Here is a 21,245-nt window from a genome sequence, read left to right as displayed (position 1 = left end):
TAAGGTCTCCCCTCTTGATGAACCGGGGTCTCCCATCTGCATACCTTTCCCAGTCAGCTGCTATAACACAGATATCAGTCACGATTTCTGTGAGCTCATCATTGTCAGGGCTCTTACTTATCCTTGCATGATAACTGAGCTCATCAAAATGTGGTGATTTCAGGTGAAGAGTTCTTGTTATAGCATTTGGGCTGAAGTCCACCTCCTTTCCTCTTACGTAGCTTTTGAAGGTTGGGGCCTTGGTTTTGTCTTCTCTAACCACATTTGCATAGAACTCTTTGATGAAGTTTGCATTGATCTTCCCCTCTGGATTCGTGAGCCTTTGCCACCCTCTTTGTTCAATTTTCTCCCGAATATGTGGGCACTCATCTTCATTGATTTGCTCAGAGAGATATCCCACTTGAGATTCCAACCTCTTGATGGTGTCTCCCTGGTTCTTAAAATTTGCTCGCACTTCCTCCTTGAATGCCTTGTTGTCTTGAATCTTTTTGCCTATGCCTTCAAGTAGATTCTCAATCTTTGAGAGTCTGTCATCAAATAATGGTGGATTGGGATTAGAGGTGGAAGGATGAGGAGTGTTATTTTGGTTTTGATATGGATGTGGAGAGGTGTTGTCATGGTGGTGTTGATATGTTCTCTGTGTGAATTGTTGGTGAGCTGCATTGTTGTTGGGGTTGTGATGTCTCCGATCTTGGCCTTGATCTTGTTGATTCCCCCACCCAAAGTTTGGGTGATTCCTCCAACCAGGGTTGTAGGTCTTGGAGTATGGATCATGGTTTTGCCTAGGTGAATTCCCAATGTAGTTGGCTTGCTCCTGACTACCCTCTGCTTTTTCATTCACTCCTTCTTGGGTTGCTGATGAAGTGGTGATTGCTGCTACTTGGTTCTTCTCCATCTTCTTGGTGAGGTCAGCCAGCTGCTTGGTAATGAGCTTATTTTGTGCCAGCAGAGCATCTACATTGTTTAGCTCCATCACTACTCTAGTGTTCCCTCTTTCAGAAGCATAGAAATAGTCATTTTCTACTACAGTTTCAATGACGTCTATGGCCTCCTCAATGGTCTTCTTCTTGTTCAGAGATCCCCCGGATGAGTGGTCTACTGCTTTCTTTAATTCATAAGAAAGGCCTTCATAGAAAATGTGTAGCTGCACCCATTCATTGAACATATCTGGTGGACACCTCCTTGTCAGGTCCTTAAACCTCTCCCATGCTTCATATAGAGTCTCACCATCTTGTTGCCTGAAAGTTTGGACCTCAGCTCTCAGCCTGTTGATTCTTTGGGGAGAATGGAAATAAGAGCAGTCAATAGGCGTCAGGATGAACACCATTAGACTTCACCGTGTCACATATCCTTAGGAAGGTGGTTAGATGTTGATTGGGGTCTTCTTGGATGCCTCCTCCGAACGAACAGTTGTTCTGAACAAGGGTGATGAGCTATGGTTTTAGTTCAAAATTGTTGGCATGGATGGTTGGCTTTTGAATGCTACTTCCACAATTTCCTGTGCTTGGGTTGATGTAAGAGCCTAAAACTCTTCTCTCCTCCCTAACATGATTTGCTCGACCTTCTCTGCCATGGTTGTGAGCCTCTTCTTCATGATGGTTTTCCATATTTTCTTCCATGTTTGGTTCAAAGTATTCCTCCTCTTCCTCGGCACCAACTACTCGTTTTTCTCTTGCTTCCCTCCTTAATCTAAAGAAGGTCCTCTCAGGTTCAGAATCAAAGGAAGATGAAGCCCCACTTCTTCTCCCTGTCATACAACCAACAAAGCACAAGCAAGGAAAATAGATGCAGAAAGTATTTCTGTTAGAATTACTGTTAGTGTGAGTGATGCAATATATCAAACAGTTAGTGGGTTAGTGAACTGAATTGTAAATAACTAAAAAAAAAAAGAAAACGAAAAAGTAGGGAAAAGGGAAGAAATTAACTATCAAACAGAAAATTAAATCAAACAAACTAAAAATGCTCAATCTAGTTATCCTCCAATTTAATCATTGTTGATTCAAAATCAATCCCCGGCAACGGCGCCATAAACTTGATACGCGGAAAACTCGTCTCGCAACAAATTTCCTTCGGCAAGTGTACCGAATTCGTCGTCAAGTAAAAAGTGTACAAATTTTCCACAGAGATTGATTGATCAAGCAACTTTAATTAAAGGAATATTCTAGTTGAGCGAACCAGAATTTGAGTTGAGAATTGCAGAAAATTAAATGGCGGGAAAGTAAATAGTGGAAACAGTAAATGCTAGGAATAAAGAGCTGAATGTAAATGGCGGAAAGTAAATTACAGAATCTTAAATGGGAATGGGGCAATTGCTCATAAAAGTAAATCACAGAAATTAAAGAGAATGGGTAAGATCAGAAATGGAGAATTCATTGGGCTCAGGAGATGTTGCATTCTCCGAATCAAGTTCATTTTCATCTCTTCCTCAATCAGTGCATTCATTGATCTCCTTGGCAATCTTAAGTGATCGAATTACAATTCCTTGTAATTCAATCTCTCAAATCTTGATCAATAGCCAATTCCTTGGTCAATTGCTCATGAGAAGAGATGAAGTATGGTTATTGATTATACCACATGCATTTCCCAAATCAAGTGTTTGAAGGATTATAGTCACATATCCATCCAAATCCAATTTGTTCCAGCATGAGAAAACATTTCTAGCATGATCCCTTCATTCCTCTTTCAAGGTTCAGAAGAGATCCAAGTATGAATAGCTTCTTTTCCAAGATAACTACCCAATTGGATGAAGATCGAAAGCTTTCTAGTAAAATCAAGAGAAAAGATAGAAGAAGGAGAATGAAAACTAAAAGTGATCCATCAAATTACAACAGAGCTCCCTAACCCAATAAAAGGGGTTTAGTTGTTCATAGCTCTGGAAAATGAAAACAAAGATGGAGAATACATGCTGAAAGTAAAACTAGAAGTCTAGAGAAAGTAAATACAGAGAGTAATTCTATGCCCAAAGGCTCCCTAAAGTTTCCAGCTCTCTAACTAATTCAAAGCTACTCCTATATATACTACTCTTCTGATCTTCTAGTTGGCTCTTCAAGTCTTGGGTATGGGCCTTTAGATCCTGAGTTTGAAGCAGTTATCTTCTTCATTAGGCTTAGCTTTGCTTGCAAAGAGAAAGTGTGAAGTAGGCAGGGACTTTTAGCTCAGGACGTTAGTAGTGTTAATGTTAAGTGAAAGTGTGGGTTTGAGAACGTTAGTGACAGTCACCTTTTTCACTAACGTTGCTCACCCAAATATGAGCCACGTTAACTTCAACGTTAGTGGCACAAACGTTACCACTAACATTGCCTCTTGGTCCTTCGCACACGTTATTGGGACTTACCTTTCCCAATAACGTTGATAAGTTTCCCCCTTCTCTACGTTAGAGTCCACGTTAACTTAGTTAACGTGGCTCTTAACGTAAGCTTGCCAATCCTTCGAGAACGTTAGTGACACTTACCTTTGTCACTAACATTCCAATGTACCCCTATTTCTCACGTTAGAGTCCACGTTAACTAGGTTAACGTGGCTTCTAACGTAGTCATGCTAGCCATCTCCAACGTTAGTGACAAAGGTGAGTGTCACTAACGTTGGCTCCTCATCTCTTTATCCACGTTAGCTTCCACGTTAACTAAGTTAATGTGGGAGTTAACGTTGCTCATGGTGGCTCTTGGTGGTTCACCCCAACGTTAGTGACAAAGGTAAGTGTCACTAACATTGGCGACCAATTGCTCTCTCCACGTTAGCTTCCACATTAACTAACGTGGGAGTTAACGTGGCTTATGGATGCTTGGCCAACGTTAGTGACAAAGGTGAATGTCACTAACGTTGGCTTCCCTTTTGCTTCTTAACATTAGAAGCCACGTTAACTAAGTTAACGTGGCAACTAACATGGCCAATTATGAGCTTGGTCCAACGTTAGTGACAAAGGGGAGTGTCACTAACGTTGTCCTTATTGTCTTCTTCCACGTTAGAGTTCATATTAACTTAGTTAACGTGACTCTTAACGTGGGCTTATGATGGCTTCGAGGGCGTTATTGGCGATTACCTTTCTCATTAACTTTACAAGTTAGCACCCATTCCACGTTAGAGGTCACGTTAGTGGGACTAATGTGACTGCTAATGTGGTTCTTCTTTGCTTCCTTTGTCCTGAAATCAAGCAACAAAGTGCATCAAAATTCTAGTCCAAGTCATGAGTCATGCATCATCCAATTTATCATATAATTCATGCAAAATCCTCATGAGATCATGTAAAGTGCACAATATATGCTTGAATGAAGATGTAAGTGAATATCTACCCAAAACTAGCTTATTTTCTAAGAAAATGTATGAAACTACCCTAAAAACAGTAAAGAAAAGGTCAGTAAAACTGGCCAAAATGCCCTGCCATCATGTTGTTAAAGTGGTTTTCCTTGAATTATTGGAGGAGATTTATTATTGGCATTTAGTTTAATTTTGGAAACAATTTGATTTTAGAAAAGTTTTAATATTGAAATTCGATTTGTTATTGAATTTGACTTGATATCGGAATTTGATTTTAAAACAAATTTGGAAAGGACTTGATATTTGAAAGTGGTTTGTTTATTGAGAATGATTTGCTATTTTGGGAATGATTCAGAAAGGGTTCGAGGAATAGTTTGGTTTGAAATTGTCTGAGAAGACCGAGGATTCTTAATTATTAATTGATGCTGTCAATTGAAGTTGATTTAAATTGCGATTTATAGGATTGGTTGATTGAATTATGGATTTTGTAATTTCCTTGGGTTAAGTGGTGTTGTTGTGATAATGGTAAATGGAAGTGATTTAAATGATTAACAGATGTTTGGTTTGATTTGGTTGGGACCCAAAAAGGGTGGCAGAGTCCGAATTTTAGAGGAGATGCTGCCGAAACTTTATAAAATTGGAAGTTTCGCCTGAAGTAATTATTTAAAAAGATTTAGTTTTTAAACATTATATGTTTTAATATTGATTTATCTAGAAAAGAAAGAATTATGTTTTGGAATATGATTGTTGATTAATGGAACAGAAAGAAGGATGATGAGGACTGACTTTGAAATGTCATTTTTGAATGAATTTGGAAATGGGATATGGATGGACGAATGATGATGATATTGAGAATGGCTTAGATATTGATGAATGATGAATGAATTATTCATATGCCTTATGAATTTGAATTATCTGAGATATGAGATTCCCTGGATAAAGTGTCGTGGCTTGCCACCATGTGTAGCAGGTTGAAAACTCGATACTCTATTGACCCTACGACGTAAGGGTGACCGGGCACCATAAATTCCCGGGAATGTTACCCCCATTGAGCAATATTGATTATTTGAGAAAAAAATCTATGCATAAATTCATGGGATGTGCGTCAGGGGACAGTCTAAGATTTTCGGACTTGTCGAGTTGGCTGGATAACTGACAAATGAGCTCATTAGCCATAGGACAGGCATGCATCATATGCATTTGTATGCTATGCTTGGGTTTAAACTTGTTTTGGTTTGCCTAATTGTTAAATTGTTGTTAACTGCTACCTGAACTATTTGCTGTAACTGCTACCTAAACTTGTGCTTTCCTTGTCTGTCTTGCCTGTGTTTATCCTGGTGTGCTACATTGGAGAATGAACTTTGGTGTTGAATTGATGATTTTGTTGATTGATTGCATAGTTGGTTTCTGATTGAGATTTTCTTATAAGAAAAGAAAGGTTTTGGATTTCTAAAAGATTAAACATTATTTCTTTGAAAAGGTTTTGAACGATTAGCTATTGGTTTTAAAATGATTCATAAGGCAATGATAATTATTGAGCTTGAAAATAGTTTTCTTATTAAATATCTTCTTATGACAATTCTGAAACTCCGTGGTGAGACCGTGTGGTTAGGTTCTCACCCCCCTACAACTTTACCTTTTCAGGAATCAGAGGAAGGATTATTGTGGAAAATTAATACCATATTTTGGTTTATATGATGTTGTATTAATTAGATAGTTTTTCTTCCCTCGTCTTTGTTATTTCAATTTTGTAAGAGGGATAAGAGTTGTATGTTTTATATGTATATTATGTTATAAGCCGTTATGTAAGAAGTCTTGTATATGAACCTATGCCTATTTGTTTTTTTTAAGATAAAGTATTTATTTCCGATTTTTAATGAAGTCAAAGATATGGTGTCAAGTCAAAGGCTCCTATTTTAATATTAAGTATATGAAGTTAGTCGTAATACTTCTTGCTATCAGAGTGGCGCAGTCGGAAGCGTGACATTTTGGTAGTGAGGGTGTTACAGTATGGTATCAGAGCAGTTCATCCTAATTAGAGCCTTGGGGATAGACTGACCATGCTTCATTGCATTATCTGAGTGTTTGTCATGTTGTAGGTCTTGTCCAAGTAACAAGAATTAGAGTTGTATGCACGTGACTGCCTATTAATTAACACTGTTAGCTTACCGTTGTATATCTGTTGATGTTAAGTCTTGCCAACTTAATATTGATGGCTTATGTGAACGGGAAGTTAATAGGTTATTATAGGCGAATTAGAATTGATAAGAAATAGATAACGCTTATCGCGTGTTTTGGGGACATTAGGAGTGAATTCTCGAGGATATTCTTTTATGTGTTTTGAAAATTCTATTGATGACTTGTAACATGTTCTTTCATAGTGTGCCTTGAAAATCCTTACTTGAGATTTCTTTTTGAAAAGTAGTTTGATTATTTCTCAACCATAACTCTTGTTGAAATGCATTCTCGTTTTATCCTAACTGCCTATGTTTACTTAAATTCCTTGGAAGATTTGTTTCTATCTGTTCAAACTCTTTTTGATTCATGTACTCTTTTATGTGATCTTGAAATTGTTTAATGCATCAAAAGGGTATTTGAAATCTTTAAGAAGAAATTTCAACTCAATCCTCTCTTACTTAATTGTACCTATAATCATTCTTTAAATTTTGACAAAAGTATTTTGAATTTGGCATGTCCTTATTCATATGTATTTTTGAAACCATACCTCAAATTCTCCTTTTTAAACAAAATTTGAAATTCTTTTCAATTTTACCGTGATTTCACTATATATATTGCTAATTGACTAAATGCTTGAGTACCTTTTGAGATTTATGAGGAATTACTTTTGATCCTTAGTCCAGTTAAATTCCATCTTTTAAATTTCATATATTTTATCTTTACCTCAGAAATAGTTTTTGCGAAAAACAACTTAATTTCCTACCAACTTCGCTTTGTTTTTATGCAAATTCTTAATTAACTATGTAAGGTACCTTTCAAGATTGTCGAGAAAACATTTCATCCTTTGCTTAGCTAATTTTCATTTCACAAATCTTGCATAATTTAGTTTGACTTGAATTTGTTTTAACATGACACATATTTACATTTTTTATTGACTTTCTTGAATTTTATAAAGTAATTGCCCTGTTCTCCTCTATAGTTTCTATTGAAGTTCTTTGAAATCAAAATTCTTTCCTATTTACATTTTGATTCTTCCTTCTGGCATACTTCATGAATTTTGATCATTCTTATTTGTTGGTGATTTGAACCATTGCTTCATATTCTTGAGAACCTTGTGCTCCTCTGATATGGTTTTAGTTTATTTTGATCTAATTTACCACTGCCTTTTTCTTGTTTCCTTTGGAGTTCCTAAATTCAATATTTCTTGTTAGGATGTGAAATAACTCTTTTCGAAACGTTTTCTCGTGCCTGTACATTATTGCTTAGTTGCAATCTTACACCTCCTTCCGAATTTAAAAGAAACATAATTTTGTCACTTATTCTTCTCTTTCTGCAAATTGTATTTCTTTGAACGTACTTGTACTTATCTTAGTGTCACACGTGGTCCTTAGAGGTAAAAATCAATGTGTTAGCTCTTTAGGGAATGACTGGTAGAAGAGGAGGTTTAAGTTTTCAGTAGCTCGATTGAAAGCTTGTTTGATGTCTTATGCCTAGTTGATCTTGTTTGAACTCCCTTGATTTAAGATCCTTTTCCATATGGCTTGATTTCTTTTTCAAGTATATCTTAATATTCTTGAATGTTCTTATGTGATGGCAATTTCGTTTTGATATGAATTTTTAAAACAGGTTTTAGATTTTCTTCTTAAGAAAGTTAAATCAATTTTTCTTGCTTGAATTGCATTCATGGCTATTCTTTAAATTGACAAAATTATTTTGAATTTGGCATGCATTGTTTTAAATAAAGTTTTGAAACATAGGCAAAATTTTTTTACTTCAAAATTATTTTCTAAATAAATTTTAACTTCTTCTTCTTCCATATTTGCTATAATTTTTACACACGCTTGATTGAATATAAACCTTGAGAAGTTTTAAACAAACGTTTGATTTTCTTACAACCTTGCCACGATTTCACTGTATACCTTTATTTGATTAAATACCTAAATGTCTTTTAAGATTTTCGGAAAATTATTTTGGCCTTAACCCAATTGACTTTCCTTTTCAAACCTCACCTATTTTGTCTTTAACTTGTAAATTATTTCGACAAGAGGTAATTTGATTTCCTTCTGAGTTTTATGCCTACTTCTGGTTAAGTGGTGCACCTACGTATTTTTCTCAAATATTTGAGAGAATATTTTTGTCTTAGCCAAATCGGTGTTCATTTTCTTTTGAAACTCTACATAATCTATTTTAACATGGAATTGTATTAACGTAATGCCACAAACATACTTTTGTTATTTCCTTTACAAAGTGTTTGATGCGCACTTCTCCTTTAAAAACGTGAAATAGTTTTTGAAATATTTTTCATTCTCTATGAGCAATCCATTTGAAAGTATTCTTAATTCTACTTGAAACTTATGAGCTTTGTCTTTGGTCTTAGACATTCTTTTTCTGTAAACCTCATATTCCTTGACTCGACTTAAATTTTATTTCAAACTACTGCACTACTTTTTCTTTTGTTATTCCTATCGGGTTTTGTTGATTCGGGAATCATTCTTGAGATTGCCAAACTAATTTTCTGTCTACCACTCTTCATTCCTTATGCATTCCTGACTACTTGTAATTTCAATAATCCTTTCAAGCCCTCGCAGATTTTGTCACTTGTCTTTTTCCAAGGTCTTGTATTCTTTTGAATAAACTCAAGGATTGGCTTAGAATCACATATGACTTTTAGGGGTAGCAAACGAAACTTTAAAAATGCTGTTCGTAAATGTGAAAGATGGATTGGTAAGTGTGCAACGTTATGAGGAGTATATCAATTTGTTCCTCGTAAAAGTTTGTGGATGATAGGATTGTGACGGGTTATGGAGTTGTGAAGTGATTGATGGAGTTGGGGAGTTGAAGTTTTGAAATGGGTAAGAGATCTGTGAGCGAGCATTATATCCGTTGTGTTATACCAGCCTGCTTTATAGCCCTTTTGACACACTAGCTACCGTTTTGTTTTGTGAACGCCTATTGATAAACCCATATTTTATGATATATATTATGCTCAAATTGAGTGATTTATTCAATTTTTCACCCACTTATTCATATTAATTGCATGGTTTTACTTTTCCTTCCTTATTATGTGATGTATGTGAAAAACATGTTTCCTATGCTTAAAAATAATTATTTTGATTACCCTTTATTTCTATTCGATGCCGTGATTCATGTGTTGAGTAGTTTCAGATCTTCTAAGGCAGGAATGACTTAAAGGATGGAAAGGAAACATACAAAAATGGAAGAAAAGTACAAAACGGAGTTTTTGAAGAAACTGCCAACGACGCGATCGCATGGACGACGCGACCGCATGCCAGCGCGAAATGGTAGCGACGCGACCGCGTGAATGACGTGACCGCGCGCCTTAAGCGAAACGCATATGATGCAGACGCACGACTGACGCGACCGCGTGACAAGGAAAACTCCAAATGACGCAACCGCGTGACCCACGCGGATGCGTGACAGAGACCACGCACCAGAAATTACAGAAAATGCTCCCAGCGATTTCTGAAGCCTTTTTTGGCCCAAATCCAAGTCCAGAAGGCACAGATCAGAGGTTATGAAGTGGGGGAATGCATCCATTCAGAAGGAGAGTCTCCAATTAGTTACTTTTCATTATTTAGATGTAGTTTTGAGGGAGAGGTCCTCTCCTTTCTCTTTTAGGATTTAGATTTAGGATTTTATTCGCTTTCAGGATTATCTCTTTCTATCAGGTTCAACATTCCTTTTTATTTATCTTTTCAATTTAATTTATGAATTCTTCTATGTTACAGATTACTCTTTTGAATTAATGTTATTTGAGGTATTTCAGTTTATTTCCTTTTCAATTGAACCTGAATATTATTCACTCATAAGGCATACTGCATAATTGCATACCTGCATAAAAAAAAGGGTGCGCGACGCGACCGCATCACTCATGCGATCGCGTCAGTTGCGAAAAAAACACTCCCCACGCGTCCGCGTCATTCACGCAGCCGCGTGATCTGGAGATCGGTGTAAATCCCCAACGTCCAGAGAGTTAGGCTGGAATCGTGCGGCCATTGTGCATTTCGCACAAAACGACCCACGCGGTCGCGTCCCTGACGCGATCACGTCACTTGCACAACACCAATCCCACGCGAAAGCGTGAGCGACGTGATCACATCGCGTGGATTGCACATCACCCTAAAGGAGACAGAGAGTTGCGCTGAAACGACGCTGGAATTGTGCGTTTCGCACGATTTCCAGCGACGTGATCGCATGCCTCATGCGACCGCGTCATTTACCCTTCTTCCATTCCATGCGATCGCATCACTCACGCGATCGCGTCAACCCCTAATCCACCCTATCCACGCGACCGCGTGCCCCACGCGATCCCGTGGATTCAAAATTATTAACCCCCTGTGACGCGAACCCTACCCATCGCGCCCCCCAACCCTTTCTCCTTCCTCTTCCCTGCAAACACTCCCCTCTATCTCTGCCCTTCGCCACCGCGCCACCCTTCGCCGCCGCTCCACCGACGACCACCCAGACAGCACCGCCGCGCCACCCCCTTCTCTCTTTTCCCTCTCTTTCTTCTTCCCCTCTCCTCTTCTTCCCTCCACCACTACTGCCCTCCCCTTCCGCGACCACCGCCCCCACCACGCCGCCCTCAACCGCTGCGCCACCACCCACCACCCACACCCCCCTTCCCTTCCATCCCCCTTAAACCCTAACCCCAATACCCTACCCGAACCCACCCCTGCCTCTGAACAACCACCACAACTGCCGCCGCGCCACCCTCAACCACCGCATCAGCCGTCACCACCAACATTCCCCAGCCATCTCTCTGCCCTACTCTCATTCCTACGCCTACCAGGTTCCGCTGAACGCCACCCTTCTTTCCATTCATCGTTAATTTCCTACTTTTCTGTTTATGTTCATAATTAGGCTAGTTAGATATGCATGTTGTAGTGGATTCTAGGTTGTTAGGTAGCTTAGGATGTGGTTAGTGGATTTAAGCCTGTTTAATTGCGCTGTTCATGTTTCTTGCTTTATTAATTTTGCAATTCTGCCATTGCTGTGATGTTAGTATTGTTCATATACTGTAATTTCTTGTTTCATGCTGCTATTTACACTGCTTTTCCATGTTCATATTCCTTATATGTAATTGCAGCTATATTTTAATCCATATGAACTTTTCTGATTGCCATTTATTTTCCAGGAACATCCAATTTTAGTCGGAATGCTGCCCGAATTTTTTGTAAACTGTTTTGATTTTCATTCATGTTTTGGTTTTGGCAAACTTGCACTCTGCTTTACTCAGCTTTTACCAAACCAATTCATGAATGACAGGGCAAGCTTTCTTATTCTTTTTAATTTCCTGATTTATAAATTGCATATTGGATGATTCAATTCCACTCTTTGCTATTTTCATTTGATTCATCCTTAACTTCCTTGTTTGAACTTGAGTTATCTGTTGCTTTAATTTGTGAATTCTCGTTATTTAGGAAATGCTCATCATGCCACTTACTCTAACCCACTTTTTACTAATTCACTAATTTTAACTTCCTAACCTCTTTTTCATTCCTAACCCACTTACCTTTCAAAACATCTCTTCCGGTTTTTCACTATTCTCTCTAACATTCTAACCAAGGCATGACGGACGTTTTTCCTACTTAACATGAATCCTTTTACATTTTGGATTGTGAATTTTTATTCTCGGACTTTTAACTCCTATACAATCCTTAATGCATATTTACTTAACTCCTTTTCATTATTCTATTGCTCCTTTGCCATTATATGCTTCTTTTGATTATTTGCCTACCTACTTTCCTATTTTTATTATATCCTGGTTTTCTGTTTTTCAGGATGTCTGACACCCAAAGAAAAGGAAAAAAAAAAGGCAACAACTGGCAAACGGAAAAGAGGAGAATCCTCCATGTCCATCCTGGACCTCATGCATGATGACTCCTGGCGGGAGAAACACTTTACCCTACAGGAGAAGGCTGACCAACTACTCCCTGCTACTGATCCCATTAAGTTTGCAAACCGATACTGCGAGCTGAAGTATCCGGTGTTTGCAAACTCCAGGAACCTGTACCTGGAGAGGACTCTGAAGATCCCAAAAGAGCTCTAGCAATACACCTCTGATCAAATCAAACAAAGAGGCTGGTTCTTCCTGGAGAGAAACCTGACTGAGGTTAATGCATCCTGGGTAAGGGAATTCTACTGCAATTACTTCAAAACTTCCCTAGATGCAGTGAACTTAAGAGGAAAGCAGATACTGGTCACTGAAGAGGCCATAGAGGATGTTCTGAAGCTTCTGCCTAAATCCGATCAGCTGGATGGTTATCAAAAAGCTGAGGAGGATATGCGCTTCATGAAGTTTGATTGGGATGCCGTCAAGGCGAGGATAGCCCTTGACCCGACTGTTCCATGGGTCATGGGTCAGAACACCACCATGCCAAAGGAAATCAAGTGAGCATACTTAAACGATGAAGCTCGGCTATGGCATCAGATCCTTAGCAACTTTATTATGCCGAGTACTCACAAGACGGAGATACCTGCCGCTATGATCACCCTCCTATGGTGTGTGATGGATGGTAAGGACCTGTACCTGGCACACTTCATTCGGTACTATATGGCCAGGGTCCACGTCCGAGGCACTCTCCCCTTTCCTTATCTGATTACACAGCTAGGCCGTCAAGCTAACGTGCCTTGGGAGGATGCTGATGAGAAGCCACCTGCTGCAGAATGCAAGAAGATTATCCCTCACAGCAGGAACTTTCTGGCTTTGGGCTACAGACCTCCATTCCTCACTGCTACTGCTAAGACAGCCACACCATCTGCCGGCCCCTCTTCCTCTACAGCTACCCCTGTTACCACCACTGCACCTCCACCTGCCTCAGAGCCGGTTTATCACCTAGTGCACCGCCTGTTTAGACAGCTAGACCAGATGGAGCGCCGCAACCGGCGCCGATATGAGAGAGCTGAGCGTCGCAGCAAGCGACGCTATGAGCACCTAAAGCTGATGATACGATCTGGCGATATTCCCTCCGAGCCTGACACACCATCAGAGCTATCTGAGGAGGAGGCGGATGATCACGAGGCAGAGACCCATCCACAGAGCGAGGCTGCACAGGCAGGCCCGGAGCAGGCTGCCTCACAGCAGGAGACACCGCCTCAGATTCAGGCTGCAGAACCCGAGGTTCCTATTCAGTCAGCACCTCCTCTGCAGCAGGCAGATCCTCAGACCACCACCACAGAGACTCCAGCTACCCACCCTTCTAGTGATGACACCCGTTCACACCCTGCTTGAGTGAGCATCAGGGACGATGTTTCATTTTAAGTGTGGGGAGGTCGCCATCTCTGGCGTATTTTTTGGTGAACCACTACAGACCTTTTTTATTTTATTTTGTTCTTTTTCTGTATTTTGATCTTTATTTTTATTTCTCAGTACTTATACATTACTATTTTCATGTATTTTTACTCTATTTCTGCATTTTGCACCTTAGTTCATATTTTAACTAGTTAGTTTAGTTGCAATTCTAACTTATTAGTTATAGAAAATGTGGATTAATTAGTATAGTTTACCCTTTTTTAGCATAAGATAACTTAGTTTAAATTGAAAAAAATAAAAAGGAAGTAAACTAGAGACTTGAACATAATAGAAACAATCCACACACCTTGTATATATAGCATTCCAGGTTAGTTAGTTAACAACATTTCATCAAGGAGAAACACTAGAAATTTAAAGCCACCTTAAGATTTACATTGAGAATAATGGAAACTCTTAATTTTACTTGCATGACATACATAACTGATATATGATTTTTTAGTTAGAGAACACACAGCCTGTGAGTTTTAAGCTTAATTATATGGTTACATTCAAACCATAATTTTTATTTCTGTGTGTTTCGCCCTTCTTTTTTATTTTGGTGTTCTTTACTTTGTTTTAATCTATATGTCCGATTATAGAATAGAAATACATACCAAGAGAGTGATTGAGGCCATTGTTTGATTTTAGCTCATTTATCCCAAATTAGCCTACCTTTTATATCATCCTTGTTAGCCCCCTTGAGCCTTTAAATCCCCTCTTATTCTACAAACTACATTACTAGCCTTAAGCAGAAAAACAAAATAAAAATCCCAAGTTGAATCCTTGGTTAGCTTAAGATAGAAATTGTGTAATTGTTTAAGTGTGGGAAACCTATTGGGAACATGGATGATAAAAACAAAGAGTAGAAAGTTGAAAAGAATAAAATAATTCAAAATAAAATTTTTTGGGAAGCATGCTCATGTGAAATCAAAATAATTGAATTACCATGTGCATTAAAAAATAATAATAATAATAATATTTATTTTTTTTGAATAAAGGGGAATACAAAAGAATTCCCCAAATGCAAAATAAAGCAATGCACATGGGATAAAAATAAAAAAAAAATTGAAATATGGGAAAATAGGTAAAGAAGCTTTGCTTTACAAAATATGTATGTTAGGTGAGATCTTAGACTAATCAAGGATTCGCTTAATTAGCTCACTTAGCCTTATACATATACCCTTACCTTTACCTTGGCCCCATTACAACCTTAATTAAAGACCTCATGACTTTTTTATGCCTATATTCTATAATTGTTGATTGGTTAGATGAAGAACAAAGTTATAGAAAGTAAGGATAAAAAGAAGAATAGAGTGATTGACCCAATAAACACTGAGTGACTAGAGAGTAAACACAAAATCCAGTGAGGGTTCAATAGCTCATTAACATATATCTCTGCTTGAATTATTAATTGTCTTGCAAGTTTATAAAATATTTCTCTTTCCCATCTCAATTGTAAAAGTGCTTTATCATTATCTAAGGTCTGGCTATATATATGATTCCTTGAGAAATGTGAATTAATTCAACTACATGTAAGCTTCATATACAAGTGAATAAAAAATAATTAGAATTGCATGATGCATTTAGGTAGTTGCATTTAGAATAGATTGCATTGCATGAGATTCCACCACTTCAACCTTACCTTACTCTTTATCTTGGATTTAGGATGAGGACATGCTATTGTTTAAGTGTGGGGAGGTTGATAAACCCATCTTTTATGATGTATATTGTGCTCAAATTGAGTGATTTATTCAATCCTTCACCCACTTATTCATATTAATTGCATGGTTTTACTTTCCCTTCCTTATTATGTGATGTATGTGAAAAACATGTTTCCTATGCTTAAAAATAATTATTTTGATTACCCTTTATTTCTATTCGATGCCGTGATTCGTGTGTTGAGTAGTTTCAGATCTTCTAACGCACGAATGACTTAAAGGATGGAAAGGAAACATACAAAAATGGAAGAAAAGCACAAAACAGAGTTTTTGAAGAAATTGGCAACGACGCGATCGCATGGACGACGCGACCGCATGCCAGCGCGAAATGGTAGCGACGTGACCGCGTGAATGACGCGACCACGCGCCTTAAGCGAAACGCATATGACGCAGACGCACGACTGACACGACCGCATGACAAAGAAAACTCCAAATGACGCGATCGCGTGACCCACGCGGACGCGTGACAGAGACCACGTACCAGAAATTACAGAAAATACTCCCAGCGATTTCTGAAGCCCTTTTTGGCCCAAATCCAAGTCCAGAAGGCACAGATTAGAGGTTATGAAGTGGGGGAATGCATCCATTCAGAAGGAGAGTCTCCAATTAGTTACTTTTCATGATTTAGATGTAGTTTTGAGGGAGAGGTCCTCTCCTCTCTCTTTTAGGATTTAGATTTAGGATTTTATTCGCTTTCAAGATTATCTCTTTCTATCAGGTTCAACATTCCTTTTTATTTATCTTTTCAATTTAATTTATGAATTCTTCTATGTTACAGATTACTCTTTTGAATTAATGTTATTTGAGGTATTTCAGTTTATTATTGCTTTCTTTTATATTACTGTTGCTTCCAATCTGAAGACATTTTTATTCCAGTAGATTTATTTTTCTCCTTTTGGTCTTGGTTAAGAAATCAGTAACTCAGGAGTTATCAAACTCAAACATGATTGATAATTGTTATCTTTGCTAATTGAATTGAACTTCAATAATCCCAATCTTTCCTTAGGGATTAACTAGGATTTGAAGATCAAACTAATTAGTCACTTGACTTTTCTTTACTTTAAGTAAAGACTAACTGAGTGGAATTAAGATTCAATCTTCGTCATCATTGATAAGGATAACTAGGATAGGACTTCTAATTTCTCATACCTTGCCAAAAGTTTATTTTACAGTTATTTATTTATTTTACAGTCATTTACTTATTTTAATTGCAATTTAAATTACTTGTTCCTTATCTTCAAAACTCTGATTTACAATCTCCATAACCAATAATAAGAACATGCTTCCCTGCAGTTCCTTGAGAAGACGACCCGAGGTTTAAATACTTCGCTTATCAATTTATTTAGGGGTTTGTTACTTGTGACAACCAAAACGTTTGTACGAAGGGATTTCTGTTAGTTTAGAAACTATATCTACAACACAACTATTTTTATAAAATTCTTTACTGGCGAAAATCCTAACGTCACCTATCTTGATTTGCAACCTATTTTATTCCTCCAAGCTTTTGTAAAGTTTTGAACATTTATATATACATACTAAGATTTCATACTTTTCTATAAAGTGTTTAAAAAGTAGAGTGCAAAGACTATGTATTACTATATATTACTTTAATTTTCGAGGACGAAAATTTTTATAAGGATGTAAGACCCATAATTTTTGAAAAAATATTATTATGAGTTAATTTCAATTTATTTATTCATTAAAAGACTTTATTTTTAGAAATTATTTTATTAAAAGTAATTAAAACAAGATTTGATAATTAAATTAAAAATTTTACTTAATTTTAAAGTTATTGAATAATTTTCTATATTTAAATTATACAACTTAACATTTGCAAAAGAATAAGAATTTTATACAATTTAGTTAAATAATAGAAATTCTAAAATTTAATATTTTAATTTTTTATAAACAGAAAAAAAATTATATTATTTCTAATTTTAAATTAGGATATTTGATTAAAAGCTGATTAGTAAATTGATAATTAAGTAGTATTTTTAAAGTAATTTTAAGAGATCAAAATAGATTTCAAATTTATATATATACTTTAATTTTATTAAAATTGACCAAACCCCAATTTACCCAAAATTTCTAATTTCACTATTGTTCCAAATTGAACCCTATTTCCCAAATTAAATCCCAAAAATCCTAACCCCTTCTAACTTAACCCTAACCACCGCCAATGTTTCCTTTCTCTAACCAAACCCAGCAGCAGTAGAAAAGAAAGAAAGAAACAGTGAGGGTACAGAAGGGAGAACGGGAGAGCAAAGGAAGAGGAGAAGAAGGGGGACCACATGCAGTCATCACTGCCGCGCCGCGTCGCTGCTTCACCGCCGTTCGCGCTTCTATCGCCGTCAGAACTGCACGCCTCCGCTGGAATCATCTTCATCGCCACCGTTCCATGGAGCCGCGCCAGCATTGCCATCGCAAATGAGGAGGAGGTCGTGTCAGCTTGCCGCCAAACCGCTTCCGTCGAGGGTCCGCACCAGCATTGTCGTCGCTAAGTTGGTTCGCGCCAGCACCGTCATCGCCAAGTTGCTTCGTCTTCCAGCCTCCATGGTTGCTGTTGCTAAGTTGCCACAAAGAGGGGGATCAGGAAGAGAGAGGGAGTTTGCATCCATTGCTGTTGTTGTTGTTGTTGGAAGTCGTCGCCGTCGCCAGAAAAGGGGAAAACAAGCGAGAGTGACGCCGGAGAAGGGGTTTTCATCGCTGCCGGTCCCTGTTGGATTCCACCGTCCTTGCTGTTGCCGCCACGGTCTCCGGTAAGTCATGCACCGCCATCAGAGTCAAAGATAGCACCAACCTTCTTTTTCTGGTTTCGATTCTCCTGTTCTTGAACCTGTAAGCTTTAATCCTTACTCTGCTTCCATTTTATTTCTTAGTCTTTTCTGTTCTGAGTAAGGAAAACCAATGTTTCTGTTTAACACTACTACTCTGCCTTCCCTGTTTGCTGATGGAATTATCATAGGTGATAGTATTAATGGTACTAATGAGCTATTAGAGTTGCTGCCACTACTGAAATTAACAAAGAAGAGATCATCGCATTTAAATTCGACGAGTTCGACTAATTGAGGTAGGGGTACTTTTCTTAAACTTGTTTTACTTTTCAAAGTTGTTATAAATCGATATTAATGCGCAAAATACATTTTTTGTGATTTCGTAAGTCTTATGAATTGAATTAAGTTGTTTTGGATGAATAAGATTATTAGTTTGATTGATAGATTGATCGATTGAAAAAGTTGGATATTTTGATTAGTTGATTGATGTTGTTAAAGTGGTTTTCCTTGAATTATTGGAGGAGATATATTATTGGCATTTAGTTTAATTTGGAAACGATTTGATTTTAGAAAAGATTTAATATTGAAATTCGATTTGATATTGAATCCGACTTGATATCAAAATTTGATTTTAAAACAAATTTGGAAAGGACTTGATATTTGAAAGCGGTTTGTTTATTGAGAATGATTTGATATTTTGGGAATGATTCGAAAAGGATATGAGGAATGGTTTGGTTTGAAACTGTCTGAGAAGACCGAGGATTCTTAATTATTGATTGATGTTGTCGATTGAAGTTGATTTAAATTGCGATTTATAGATTGGTTGATTGAATTCTGGATTTTGTAATTTCCTTGGGTTGAGTGTTGTTGTGATAATGGTAATTGGAAGAGATTTAAATGATTAGCAGGCATTTGGTTTGATTTGGTTGGGACCCGAAAAGGGTAGCAGAGTCTGAATTTTAGAGGAGATGCTGCCGAAATTTTATAAAATTTGAAGTTTCTTCTGAAGTAATTATTTAAAAAGATTTAGTTTTTAAACATTATATGTTTTAATATTGATTTATTTAGAAAATAAAGAATTATATTTTGGGATAGGATTGTTGATTAATGGAACAGAAAGAAGGATGATGGGGATTGATTTTGAAATGTGATTTTTGAATGAATTTGGAAATGGGATATGGATTGACGAATGATGATGATATTGAGAATGGCTTAGATATTGATGAATGATGAATGAATTATTCATATGGCTTATGAATTTGAATTATCTGAGATACGAGATTCCCTGGATAAAGTGCCATGGCTTGCCACCACCTATACCAGGTTGAAAACTCGATACTCTGTTGACCCTACGACGTAAGGGTGACCGGGCACTATAAATTCCCGGGAATGTTATCCCCATTGAGCAATATTGATTATTTGAGAAAAAAAAGCTATGCATAGACTCATGGAGGTGCGCGTCGAGGGACAGTCTAAGGTTTTTGGACTTGTCGAGTTGGTTGGATAACTGACAGATGAGCTCATTAGCCATAGGACAGGCATGCATCATATGCATTTGTATGCTTTGCTTGGGTTTAAACTTGTTTTGATTTGCCTAATTGTTAAACTGTTCTTAACTGCTACCTCAACTATTTGCTGTAACTGCTACCTAAACCTGTGCTTTCCGTGTCTGTCTTTCCTGTGTTTATCCTGGTGTGCTACATTTGAGAATGAACTTTGGTGCTGAATTGATGATTGTGTTGATTGATTGCGTGGTTGGTTTCTGATTGAGATTTTCTTATAAGAAAAGAAAGATTCTGGATTTCAGAAAGATTAAACATTATTTCTTTGAAAAGGTTTTAAACGATTAGCTATTGGTTTTAAAAGGATTCTGGTGCACAAAATTGTGATCACACTTTTCACAACTCCACACAACTAACCAGCAAGTGCACTGGGTCGTCCAAGTAATACCTTACGTGAGTAAAGGTCGATCCCACGGAGATTGCGGGCTTGAAGCATGCTATGGTTATCTTGTAAATCTTAGTCAGGAGATTAATGATAAAAATGATTTTTGTTATGAAAAATAAATAACATGAAATAAATGGTACTTGTGATTCAGTGATGAGGAACAGGTTGAGGTTCCGGAGATGCTTTGTCGTCTGAATCTCTGCTTTCCTACTGTCTTCTTCTCCAAACACGTATGGCTTCCTTCAATGGCAAGCTGTATGTTGGTGGATCACCGTTGTCAATGGCTACCATCCGTCCTCTCGGATGAAAAATACCAGGTACGGTATCTGCACGGCTAATCAACTGTCAGATTTCTCGTCTCGGATGAAAAATACCAGGTACAGCTATCGCACGGTTAATCATCTGTCGGTTCTCACTTATGTCGGAATAGGATCTCTCTATCCTTTTGCAAACTGTCACTGCGCCCAATGATGGGATATTTCTGCGGAGAAACAAATTTCTCCAAAACACCCAAATCTAACCGGCAAGTGCACCGGGTCGCATCAAGTAATAATAACTCACGGGAGTGAGGTCGATCCCACAGGGATTGAAGGATTGAGCAATTTTAGTTTAGTGGTTGATTTAGTCAAGCGAATCAAGATTTGGTTGAGAGATTTGTGATTTGCAGAATTTAAATTGCATAGAAAGTAAAGGAAATGGGTGAATTGCATGAAATTAAAGAGAACTGGAATTTAAAGTGTTGAATCTTAAAGAGCCAAAAATTAAATGGCAGAAACTTAGAACGCAAGAAATATAAATTGCAGAATCTTAAAGTGCAAGAAATGTAAATGGCTTGAATTGTAAAGGGAATTGGGAGTTGGATTTGCAGAAATTAAACAAGGAAAAGTAAATTGCAACAAACAGAGAAGTAAAGGATGTCTTGAATCGAACCGGATCTTAAAACAGAAATATCAATGAGCATGAAAACAGTAAACAGGGAATGGGAAATGGGAAATCCGGATCTCAGGACCCAAGAGACTAGAAAACCAAGTCTAGATCTCAATGCCTTCCTAGATCCAA

The 21,245-nt window shown here is 37.5% G+C and overlaps 1 non-coding gene across 1 annotated transcript; it reads left to right on the top strand.

Annotated features, from left to right (window-relative positions):
• The first annotated feature begins 1,160 nt into the window (after positions 1 to 1,160).
• On the top strand, positions 1,161 to 1,267 carry LOC112725293 (small nucleolar RNA R71). The gene has a single exon (XR_003164411.1). It is a non-coding gene; the product is annotated as a small nucleolar RNA R71 (small nucleolar RNA).
• Positions 1,268 to 21,245: the final 19,978 nt, after the last annotated feature.

Source organism: Arachis hypogaea, chromosome 11, assembly GCF_003086295.3.
Source record: "Arachis hypogaea cultivar Tifrunner chromosome 11, arahy.Tifrunner.gnm2.J5K5, whole genome shotgun sequence".
Taxonomy (NCBI): domain Eukaryota; kingdom Viridiplantae; phylum Streptophyta; class Magnoliopsida; order Fabales; family Fabaceae; genus Arachis; species Arachis hypogaea.
Note: the sequence above shows the minus strand (reverse complement) of the source record. Positions and strands in the feature narration are given on the sequence as shown.